Below are 12,053 nucleotides of genomic sequence, written 5' to 3'. Positions count from 1 at the left end.
TCTGGGGTTAAATTCGGAACCCATTCATTTAGAATTGGGGCGGCCTCTACGGCAGCTGCGATGGGTTACTCCTCAGGTGCTATTCGTAGGGTTGGCAGGTGGCGGTCCAGGGCTTTTAAGAGTTATATCCGGCCCCTCATGCAATTTTGACCGGTTACTAACTGTTCTTTCCGTAGGTGCGGCACCGGGCACTGGAAAGCGCAGGATCCTGATATGCGGGCACAGCATGATTTTCTGGGCTGCCCATCAAGCCAGGAGAACTGAAATCGGATCTCAGCTGGGGCTCAGTGCTGTGGCCGTTGTTGAGTGGCGGGGTCGGCGCGGCCTTCGTTGGCCTGGCCTACTACCACTCTTGTTTGGGGGCAGGACGGGTCCTCCTCCGGATATTTTGGTAATCCACCTCGGTGGAAACGACCTGGGGTTCGTGCAGGGGAAAGCCCTGTCTCTGCAGGCGACCGATGACCTCCGGCTAATAGCTAGCCGTTGGCCTGGTGTCCTGATTTTTTGGTCGGAAATTCTTCAACGTCGGGTCTGGAGGGAAGCTTTAGACCCCCGGGCCATTGAGGGGGCGCGTCGCAAGGCGAATAGGGCCATGAAAAAGCCTCTGGGGACTGGCTTGGGGATTTATTTGCCACATCCACGTATTAAGGCCGAATTTGCCCATCTTTACAGAGATGATGGAGTTCATTTGTCTCCTGAAGGCAATGAAATTTTCTTAGATGACTTCCGGCAAGGGCTTAGGTTGGCCTTAAGCCACCTGTGGGGTGCGAGGGTCTAAGCAGAGGCTTGACCCTTGCAGTGGCAGGAGTTTTGGGTAATAGGGAGCGGGCCGGTGAGCACCCAGAGGCATTTCCCCGTAGGGGAAACAGGGTCTGCCAACAGTGCGGTATGCTTGTGACGGCTACCATTGCACAGGCAGACGCCTGCGGGGATCCCCAGGCACAAGTCCTTCCCTCATGCTGTACGGCTGGGGCGTTAGGAGCTTGATGGGGGGATCCAGTAGCCTAGCTGGCCGGGAGGCAGCCATTCCTTGAATGGCCTAATCCCGGGGCTGTGGGGCTCGCCCAGGCAGGTCAAGGCGGAGGTCCAGAGTGGACCCCGTGGCTTGACCTGTACCGCTTAGTTTGCCCTTGCCGTTGTTTATGTTATGTTATTCAATAAACGGCCATTTAGTTCCAAGCCTGTGTCTGTCTCTTCATTCCCACTAAGTTTGCAATCCGGCACTCCAGGCAGCAGCTTGCTGCGTTCAGCCTGGGGCCGTAATTTGCAGGCTTGTGGGAGGGAGGGAGACCCCCTCCCTCCATCCGGGCATTCTGGCCGGGGGCGGAGCCAGACGCCTTAGAGGCTGCTCTGCCGTCCCGGCCAGCAGTCGCGTTCTTCGCTCGGCCCACCCGCCTCACCCTGTTGCAGGGCAGGATTAGCCGGCTGCCGTTTCCGGAGCCAGGTAGGAATTTTTTGCCCCTTGCCTGAATTGGCAATTGTGCGGGGGGGGTTTTCGCCTACCTTGCACTGCTGGCAGTGGTATGAGGCTTTGGCCGGGGTGGGCTGTTTGGGTTGCCCCTGGCAGGAGTTTTGGGTAATAGGGAGCGGGCCGGTGAGCACCCAGAGGCATTTCCCCGTAGGGGAAACAGGGTCTGCCAACAGTGCGGTATGCTTGTGACGGCTACCATTGCACAGGCAGACGCCTGCGGGGATCCCCAGGCACAAGTCCTTCCCTCATGCTGTACGGCTGGGGCGTTAGGAGCTTGATGGGGGGATCCAGTAGCCTAGCTGGCCGGGAGGCAGCCATTCCTTGAATGGCCTAATCCCGGGGCTGTGGGGCTCGCCCAGGCAGGTCAAGGCGGAGGTCCAGAGTGGACCCCGTGGCTTGACCTGTACCGCTTAGTTTGCCCTTGCCGTTGTTTATGTTATGTTATTCAATAAACGGCCATTTAGTTCCAAGCCTGTGTCTGTCTCTTCATTCCCACTAAGTTTGCAAATGTCATTTAAAGCAAGAAAGGGTACTGCACTAGGATACATCCCTTAAAGATAAGAAGTTCAAGCTATCTTCCTTCCTTCCTATCAGTGTGCCTCACAAGTCTCATTACTGAGCACAATCAATGTAAGCCTCCTTCATTACTCTTATCTTGGGGTACAGAAAAGTATCTGATCTTCCTTTTTACAAGTTACTTGCACTTCTGGCAAAGGGAAGAAGAAAACTCAGTTTTGTTGTTGACTTTGTCTGCCAAAATCAAGATGCTGTATCTGTGCATTTGGCTCTGTCCTGTGCTCTAATTAGAAATTAACACTTTTAGGCTAGTGCCAGGAATGCAATCCAGAGATCCCGTTCTTCAGCCTTGTGTTGCTTTCTAGAGATGCCAATAAAGATAGAGAAAGTTAAGGAACCCCAATCAGGAACAACCCTACTATTGGGGAGGTGGGATGGCGAGCCTCAGGGTTGTAGTTGTCATTAAAAGGGAGCAAATTGTTGATTATTTTGACAATAGCATCTTTCAGCCCCAGTGTGGGGGATATAGATTGATCTGTCCCAACAGTTAATGCAACTGTGCTTCGTGTAAACAAATATCATGTCTTCAAATTGGGATGATGCCACTTGAAGTATCTGTATTCTTTCATTCAAGGCACAGTTTTCTCAAGGAACTAATCTGTTCCTTGCAAGCATATTGGATGAATTAGTTACTATTTTCTTCAGATGCATCTTTTCTTTTGTTTTGCAATGAGATTAAATTAAAGGAAAGGAATGAAAAAAAAATAGCTTGTAACACACTAGTCTGTCCTGGCGTATGACGAGTGAGGTGTCATCTATCATGCATTTCAATAATTTTACATTATACATTGGCAGGAATGAATGTCTATATAGGTGTCAAATACATTATTGAAATTCCTTCACTTTTTCCTGAACTCTACTCAACCCACCCAAAATGTCTCTCATAATGATATGCATTCAGGAACTTAATTAATTTTCTCATGCTGCAACCTTTCATCATCCACTTTGCCTCATAGTACCTGTTCATATCGCTTACCTTTCTTTGCCTCTGGGAACTGGGAGACAAATGGAGGCAGAGCAACATGCCTATATTTTGGGTGTCATTGCAGTTTCTACCAACCATGTTGTCTTCCTTTGACATGGTTTCTGGCATGGTACACTTCTACTCCTGACTCCCTGACTGCTTCAGTGCCATCTCTCAGGGATAGAATGTGGGATATTAGAAAAATCTTGAAAGAAGCTGTACTATGCCTGCTGCTCTGCTGCTGTGCTGGCAGAGCCACAAGGATTGCTTGTTCAGACCTGGACTGCTGCAGTGGAGACAATAGACACAGGCTTGTTCATCAGGTGGGCCTAGGTCCACTGGGATCCCTGTTCAGGTGAGGGGCAAACCTCTGGTGTTGCCAGCTTTGCAGCAGCTGTGGCTACACTTACTCTGGGGCTGTTCTTCTTATTCCTGGCCATCATGGCAGTGGCCCACCAGAAACTTTTGTAGTGTCTTGAAGGGCCAGTAGGTTCCTGTCATCTGATTAATCCCATTACTGTACACTTTCTGTCCAGTGTACCCATCTGTTTATTCTGTTTGACAAACTTCGGATCCTTTAGAGTCACATCATACTCTTGGAAGAATTTTTGTCCCTCCAGTACCTGCCTTAGGGCCAGATCATAAGTTACAATGAGGCTGTTAAAGAATCAGAAGCCATGATGACCACTCATATTTCTACCATAAGACAGGAAGTGGAACTTCCAAAGAACGTACTTGCTAAGATTTGTGAATTTCAAAGGATGTTACTGTGACATGAGCAATACAAGAGTACAATTTTAAGATCTTTATGAAAATTGATTCATTTGAAATGTAATGCTGGTGGGGAGTTTTGCAGATACCATGGACGGCCAAAAAGACAAATAAATGGGTTTTAGATCAAATCAAGCCTGAATTCTCCCTAGAAGCTAAAATGATAAAACTGAGGCTATTGTACTGTCGAAGGCTTTCACGGCCGGAGAACAATGGTTGTTGTGGGTTTTCCGGGCTGTATTGCCGTGGTCTTGGCATTGTAGTTCCTGACGTTTCGCCAGCAGCTGTGGCTGGCATCTTCAGAGGTGTAGCACCAAAAGACAGAGATCTCTCAGTGTCACTGAGAGATCTCTGTCTTTTGGTGCTACACCTCTGAAGGTGCCAGCCACAGCTGCTGGCGAAACGTCAGGAACTACAATGCCAAGACCACGGCAATACAGCCCGGAAAACCCACAACAACCATTGAGGCTATCGTACTTTGGATCACATCATGAGAAGATGACATTCATAGGGTCGCCATAGGTTGGTGGCAACTTGATGGCACATAACACACAGTAATTAATCAGCTGATATATTGTTGATTTGGAGGGCAAGGAGAATAAATCTATGTACGTCATATGACACAGGGAAAATAAAGTTCTATTTCTAGTGACAACTGAAATGCAATAACATGAAATGATTTGTCTCTTCTTATTGGGCTTAAACAGCTGCTGCTGCCCTCTAATCTATGTTAACTGAAGTATTTTTCTACACTTTACCATTGCCTGGTTGCCCGATTCTTAACGCTGGGAAGCCATAATATTGATCTTGTTGGCATTGATTGGTTTCTTATTTTTCATTAAGGAGGCTACTAACAATTTTTAAGAGCTAAATTGAGTTATTGCATTTATGGATTTGCTGTGTTGAAGCAATAGTGCATGAAGTACAGGTAGTAAGTAATAGTTTTCTCCTAACCACCAGGAATTTGGGAACCCTTTATCTGTCTACATTTGTAGCCAATCTTGGATGGGGGAGAGAAAGGCAAGTAGAGGTGGGCACGGTCTGCATAACGGACCTAATTTTCCGATGAATTTACCCAGTTAGTCGTTCGCGAACACGCGGGCCGTGGGCGTGTATTTTTTCATGAAAGCGCCGAACTTTGGGGCGTTTTGTCCGTCTGTCCGTTGGCTCGTCATGCCAGGATTCCCGCCATCCCCGCTCAAACAATTTCCTAGGCAACGGTGTGGAGCCACCTTCCCCATTTGGAACACACCAATCTTAGCCCAGGAAACCTTGATTGGCAGCTCTGTAAGCCAAACAGAGATCACCAGCGTTTCTGCATAAAAGACAAAGCGCGTGAAGCCCCTCTTCATTTTGCTGACGCGGGGACATGAGTTAGCTTAGCAACTGCTTGCTGCGGGAAAGTTTTTCTTTTTGAGAGAGCGTCGCTTGTGCCTTAGGGCTTTGGGGCTTCGGTTGCAAGAGAGCTTACTCTATTCTCCAATCCTGTTTAATTTTTTTCTCCTTTCAGTTCTGGTTTTCTTGAGAGCACTTTTTTAAAAATCCCGTACTATTGGGTTACTCTGATTTCTTTCCACTTTCGAGTCCTTGGGTTCTGGGGCTCAATTCCCCCCCCCCCCCAAAATATTCCTGTTTTCTGGGTTGCTGGTGGGTTCTATTGTGCTCTGACTGAACCCACTCGCAGACCCACAGTGGGTGCAAGGAAGCTTTGGGCGCTGTCTGATTGAGTTCTTTCCTTCTTCCCCCCACTTTCTTCCTTGGCTGCTGATGAGGTGCAAGAGGAGACTGCTATTGGGCTCTGTGAAACACCTACTCTCTGGCAACCGGCAGCTTGCTTTGGGGGCTCTCTCTACTTGATATCTTTCTAAGCCTTTCACTCCCTCAATAGTGGGTGACTTTGGGGGAGCTTTTCTGCCTGGCTTTTGAGGTGAAGGGGGGGCTGCTACTGGCCTCTGTGAAACACCCACTCTTTGATGACTAGCAGCACACTTTGGGGGGCTCTCTGCTTCACTTCTTTCTAAGCCTTTCACTCCCTCAATAGTGGGTGACTTTGGGGGAGCTTTCCTGCCTGGCTTTTGAGGTGAAGGGGGGGCTGCTACTGGCCTCTGTGAAACACCCACTCTCTGACGACTGGCAGCACGCTTTGGGGGGCTCTCTGCTTCACTTCTTCCTAAGCCTTTCACTCCCTCAATAGTGGGTGACTTTGGGGGAGCTTTTCTGCCTGGCTTTTGAGGTGCAAGGGCGGGCTGCTACTGGCCTCTGTGAAACACCCACTCTCTGATGACTGGCAGCATGCTTTGGGGGGCTCTCTGCTTCACTTCTTTCTAAGCCTTTTACTCCCTCAATAGTGGGTGACTTTGGGGGAGCTTTCCTGCCTGGCTTTTGAGGTGAAGGGGGGGCTGCTACTGGCCTCTGTGAAACACCCACTCTCTGACGACTGGCAGCATGCTTTGGGGTGCTCTCTGCTTCACTTCTTTCAATGCCTCTCTAGAGTGTCTTTTGTGGTGCATTCTTCCCTCTCCTGGGGTCCAGCTGGGTGCCACTTGGCTCTGCCCTACCCTGCTCCAAGCTTTTGAGGCTCTGTGCTTCATTTAAAATTCTCACTTGTTTGTAGAGATCTTTTCTCATAGCACCATGAGGGTTGGAAAGAGGAATAAGATTGGTCGTGGTTGGAAGAATTGCAAAGGTTGTCCTGGGTGCCCATCGGTGCCCAGTACCAGTGGCACCAGGGACAGGGAGACCTCAGAGGCAGCACCTCGTTCTACAGATTTGCTTTCGGGGATCGAGGATCAGGCAGGAGAGCTCTTAGCGTTGCCTGTGGAAGATCAGCTGCCAACACTCTCTGTGGAGCGATCTCAGGGAGCACTAGAGGGTCCAGCAGAAACATCCAGCTCTTTCCCATCCCAACCTCCTAGGGCTTCCCCTGCCTGCACTCCACCCCCCCCCCCCCAACGGCCCATCCGCACACTTCAACCATTAAAGCTTTGTCCTCCTCCTGAGCCACAGATTCCTGGTGTCCGTTTTAATCCCAACCTTTGTTGGCACTTCCGAACCCTCCCAAATGACCCCTGTTTGGTGCATTGCCAGGTCTGCAATGCCATGGTGCATAGGGGTGTGGACTCCAAACACCTGTCGTCCAGTGTCCTCCGCAGGCATCTGCAAAGACATCACCCGAGTCTGCTGTCTCAAGAAAAACCATCAAGCAGTGGGGTCAAGAGGGCTGCTGAGCAGGGAGAAGGGCAAGTGGAGCGGGAGTCCACCCCTAGTAAGAAGGCTCACACCCCTGAGAGTGCTGTGGGTGGCAGTGGAACTTCTAGGCAGGCTACCCTTCAGGAACTTGTTCCCTCGGGCTCGTCCCTGCCAAGCAAAAGATTCAGGGGGAAGGCTCAGGAGGCGGGAACTCGTGTACTGGCTGAGATGATAGCCCTGGATGGACTCCCTTTGTCTGTGTTGGAGGGTGTGGGCTTTCGCTGGGCACTGCATCATTTTGCACCCTGGTTCATGACGCCCTCGCGGTGGACTGTTGGATGTGAGAGGGTCCTTCAAGGAGGGGACCTAGAACTGTTCTTCCCCCATGTGTGAGGAAGGCAGGTGGGGGTTGACCCAACCAAGCAGGCACCTTCCCATCCGGGACACCACGTTGTAGAGGTGGGATTCCTGTTAGCTGTGGCAACCCCACAGCCATTTGGTTTCCAAAATAAATGGCTTTTCCATTCAAAATAAAACTGGAGTTTGATGGGAGAAGGCCTCCCTGGCGAATTCCCATCAGAGAGGGGTTTTTTTGGCTGTCACTTTCTTCTGAATAACATTCTCTCCATGTTTCCTGCCCACCCCCACCCCCAACAACAGGGGCACATTACTGAGGTCTCCCACCACCAGGGGTGGAAGGCATCCATCCTCCTGTTCCTTTCTGCTCTGTCGTACAGGTGAGTGGTTTGGACAGTCGATGAAAACACTGTCCTGGTTGTGCATGAACTTCTCTTTTCTGGGCACCATGCCACCTGTACCTCTCTGTCACGGCCACCGTGCTCAAAGGAAATGTTTTCTCTTCGGTACCAGTTTGTAGGGCAAGCCTCTTTTGCCACTTCTTATTCTATCTCTTCTTTTCATGCCTTCTCCATCTCATCATGACACCGTCCAATCTCCTCTTTTCTCCCGCCCACCTCGTTGGTGAGGTGGGTTTCGGTTGACTGGAGGTGGGAAGGGTAGTTGTTCCTTATCAGTACCTGACACAGCGTTCTGAGGAGGTTGACCTTTATGAAGGGCATAGTCCTGCGCCCACCAAGCAGGCACCTTCCCAACCGGCACACCATGTTGGAGAGGTGGGTTCAAGGCAAGTTCCCTTCAATGGGTGCACTGCCCCTCACAATGTTTTTCAGGAAGATGCGTACTAGTTCCCCTGTGCTAGGCACTCCCCCATTGTCTCTGTCCCTCCCTCCATTGCTTCGTGGTAATGGAGGTTGGGGATGTCAGGAACTAATATGCTGTAAGGTTCCTTGGTCAGAATTACGCCATGTTTAATCTGTAGTTGCTAGCTTTTTCTCCCTCCAGGTCCAGGTGTTATTTTGACCGCGCTTTCCATGGGAGAGAATACTCTTATCTATTTCTACATCCAGAGACCTTGACGGGCCGAGCCTTCCCACAGCAAAGTTCCCATCGCCCTGGAGGATGGGGAGGGTGGGGGAGGCTGGGAGTGAAGGGTTTGATGTATCATCAGTTTCGTTTTCTTCTCTCATTCTCAACAATGTATGTGTTCAGCCAAGATCCTTTCTAGGCCTTGGAATATGGATACTTGTGTCAGAGCCTAGTCTTTCAATAAACCATTTGAAATCAATAAATTGTGCTTCTAGCAGAAGGGGGAGACAAACTCTAGATAACAGGGATTCCATAGTCTGACAGGGGAATGCTTTGGTCACAGCCACCAAGTCAGTGAGGTGGGTTCCTCATGCTGTTCTGGGCTGGCAACTGCACCCCAAGATTTCCCAGTCTCCACATTAGTGGGCTTCATCTTCTTTCGGGCACCTTTTCTGCGAGTTCATGGCCAGTGTCTGCATGTGGCAGAGTATGACTCTGCCCCCATGCCCATGCTCTCAGAGCCACCCGCTGGCTATGGGTCCAATCTCTCTGGGTACCTCTGCTGAAGGCTCATCATTTTTCACCTGCTTACCTTTTGTTTTCTTTTTTTTGGTGAAGCTATCCTGCCAGCTAGGGCCAGTTCTCTGTATGTGGTGGCGTAGAGCTCCCATGCAAAAGGGACTTAAGTTTCTGTCCTGTCTGTTCACTTAAAGTCCCATTTCCATGGTACTTGGTATGTCACTCCCCAATGGGGGGAAGGGATTCCGTCAGTTCCGTCCAGCCGTGGGGAAGGGGGTACGCGGCAAGCACATGAGCTTCCTTTATTGACTGCATCACATTCGGTGAAGTGGGTATTGTCGGCAACCATCCTGCTCCTGCAAGCACAGGGGCCCCTCCAAGTGGTGAGGCCGATTCCACTTGCTTCCTCCAGCTGTGAGGAGGGTGACCGTCACAACAGCATGAGCTTCATTTGCCAACACCACCACGTTCGGTCATGTGGATGTTGTCGGCGACCGTCCTGCTCCTGCAAGCGCAGGGGCCCCTCCGAGTGGTGAGGCCGATTCTGCTTGCTTCCTCCAGCTGTGGGGAAGGGGGCCACGGCAAGCACATGAATTCTGTTTGTTGACGGCATCACGTTCGGTGAAGTGGGTATCATCGGCAACCATCCTGCTCCTGAGAGCACAAGGGCCCCTCCGAGTGGAGAGGCTGCTTCCGCTCCCTCCCCCCAGACGTGGGGGAGGGGGCTGCGGTGCCCGCATGTCCTTCTTTTGCTGACGCCACCACATTCAGTTCAGTGAAGTGGGTGTTGTCGGTGACTTTCATGCTCCTGTGAGCACAAGGGCCCCTCCAACTGGGGAGTCTGCTTCTGCTCCCTTCCCCAAGGTGTGGGGGAGGGGTCCGCAGTGCCTGCATGTCCTTCCTTTGTTGATGCCACCATGTTTGATGAAGTGGGTGTCATCGGCGACCATCCTGCTCCTGCGAGCGCAAGGGCCCCTCTGAGGGTCAATCCCCAAAGTCTAGTGACAAGTAGGTCAGTGGCCCAGGTCAGAGCTGTGCCCCTAACCCAAGCAAGCAGACACACCACGTCACTGAGGTGGGACTCGTTGTCCACTGCCCAAAGAGGCTCCCTCTGAACAGGGTAGCATAAGTCTCCTTCCCTCAAGGTGTGGAAGACATCCTTTCCATCCCTCCCATGCCTTCCATTCCAGCAAGGGGCCTTTGAATTGCTGCATGATCTCCTGTTGCAGAGTTGGCTTTCACTCAAGTACATCCATTCATTTCCCGTCATGGGGAGTTGGTCTCCCTGCCCCCAGGGAGGGCATCTGTTGTTGATGAAGCCCCATGTAGGTGGGTTTTGTGGGCAGCCACCTCTCCTGGACAGGAGCACAAGTCTCCCTCCTTCTACCAAGGGCAGGTAAGGGTCAGTCAGAATAGGGGCGGGGAAGTTGTTGTTTGTCTGAGTCTTTGGAAAAGTGATAATTGAAGAGTGTTACATGAAAACCTTTGGTGGGGAAAGTCTACTCAAGTGAAAGTCTGTGGGGAAAAAAGACCTTTCTGAATCAAACCGGTTCTTGAACCAGTTCTCGAACCGGGCCGGTCCATTTAAAAGTTTGTGGTCCGTGGTCCGTGAAAGTCCACAAACCACGAACCGACAGTCCGTGGCAGACTCCTGGTCTGTGCCCATCTCTAAAGGCAAGGAAGACAAAAAATATAGCTCTACTCCATAAGCCTAACTTTATGGAAATAGCATAGGAGAAATTTTATTTTTATCCTTTAATTTCACTGTGTCTTATCACCGCCTACTTAGTCCCCCATTTAAGGATGAATATTAAAGCAGCAAAACTAAAATGTGTGTAACTGTCATATAACACCACAGATCCAGACAGCTGCATCCGGCTATCAGTGTAGGGAGTAGAGATGGTAGGATACCTCAGTCCCTCCCCTTTGACATTAAGCCAATGCAGCTGCATTGTTGAAGGATTTGGAAGTCATCAGTCATTATTAAACAGCATGCACAGTTATGTGTAGATTTGTAAATGAAGGAAGTTATGTTTCATTTATAAGGATAAATGAAATTAAAGCATTATATAATGTCCCAGAATTAAATAAAGGCTATATCAGCAATAAAGTCAATAGGGTTACCAAATCCATCATATAAAAGTGGCCAATGGTGGAAGAAGCTTTGTGTTTCAAGATATCATGCAGATTCCTTGATGTTCAGGCAAAAGTTTGAGCAACAAATGCAAATGCAGAAAAGAAAAGGAATTGGGATGGGGTTTTTCTTGCTCTGCACTACAAGGTTCTACGAATCTGTGGATAATTGGAGTGTGCATTTCAATTAAGTAATAAGGCAAGAAAAGGATTATATTTCTAGCGGACAAGTTCTGTATTATTGCTTTATGGGAAGACATAGAATACTGTAACAACACTCAGTAGGAAATTATTTAACTGCAAACAAACCCACTAACTCTGTGTTCATATGTTGACTACTGCTGATCCAAAATTTTGTTGGTGGCTCAAACATTTTTCATTTTTGACCTAAGGATGCAAACCCCATTATTATGTTTTGCAGCACTTTGTTCTGTTGATTAGCATCTTTTTTCTCCATGCCTTTTATTTATTTGAAACCCAATCCCTGCCCAACTACTTGGATAGGTTGTCTGAAAACAATCACTAAATCATTTAAATGAAATAAATACATAAATAAATAAAGTCAGGGGAAATGGATATTGCACAGCTTCAGAAAGATGCTAAATTCCAATGGCAGCACTTGAAGATACACCACAAAAAGCACGTCTTACCTGCTCTTCATGTCCTGTTACAGTTTAAGTCCCTATTTTCTGGTCCATGCCCCTAGATAATTATCTTTGTTTTGTCCCCCAGTTTTGCTTTTTGAGAATGTCTTATTAATTTTGTTTAAAATAATGAGTTGTTGTAATTGTTATACTTTAAGGTTCATCTTCCTCCTCAGACCTCTGAAATTTAAATCTCTATTGATAAATGGGGAAATGCATCTTGGTGTCCAAATTAGGTCTTGCCATTCATGCATGAAGGCTTCTGACAAGCTGAGGAGCTCACTTACATGATATGGTGAAGTAGGGATCCCATTCTGCAGCGGGGGGGGGGATCCTCTGCTTCCACCCTCAGCCCCCCACCATCAGATACCTTGCCAGTGGGGGGAGAAGATGCAGGAAT

Source organism: Eublepharis macularius, chromosome 8, assembly GCF_028583425.1.
Source record: "Eublepharis macularius isolate TG4126 chromosome 8, MPM_Emac_v1.0, whole genome shotgun sequence".
NCBI lineage: Eukaryota > Metazoa > Chordata > Lepidosauria > Squamata > Eublepharidae > Eublepharis > Eublepharis macularius.
This window is presented reverse-complemented; position numbering follows the sequence as displayed.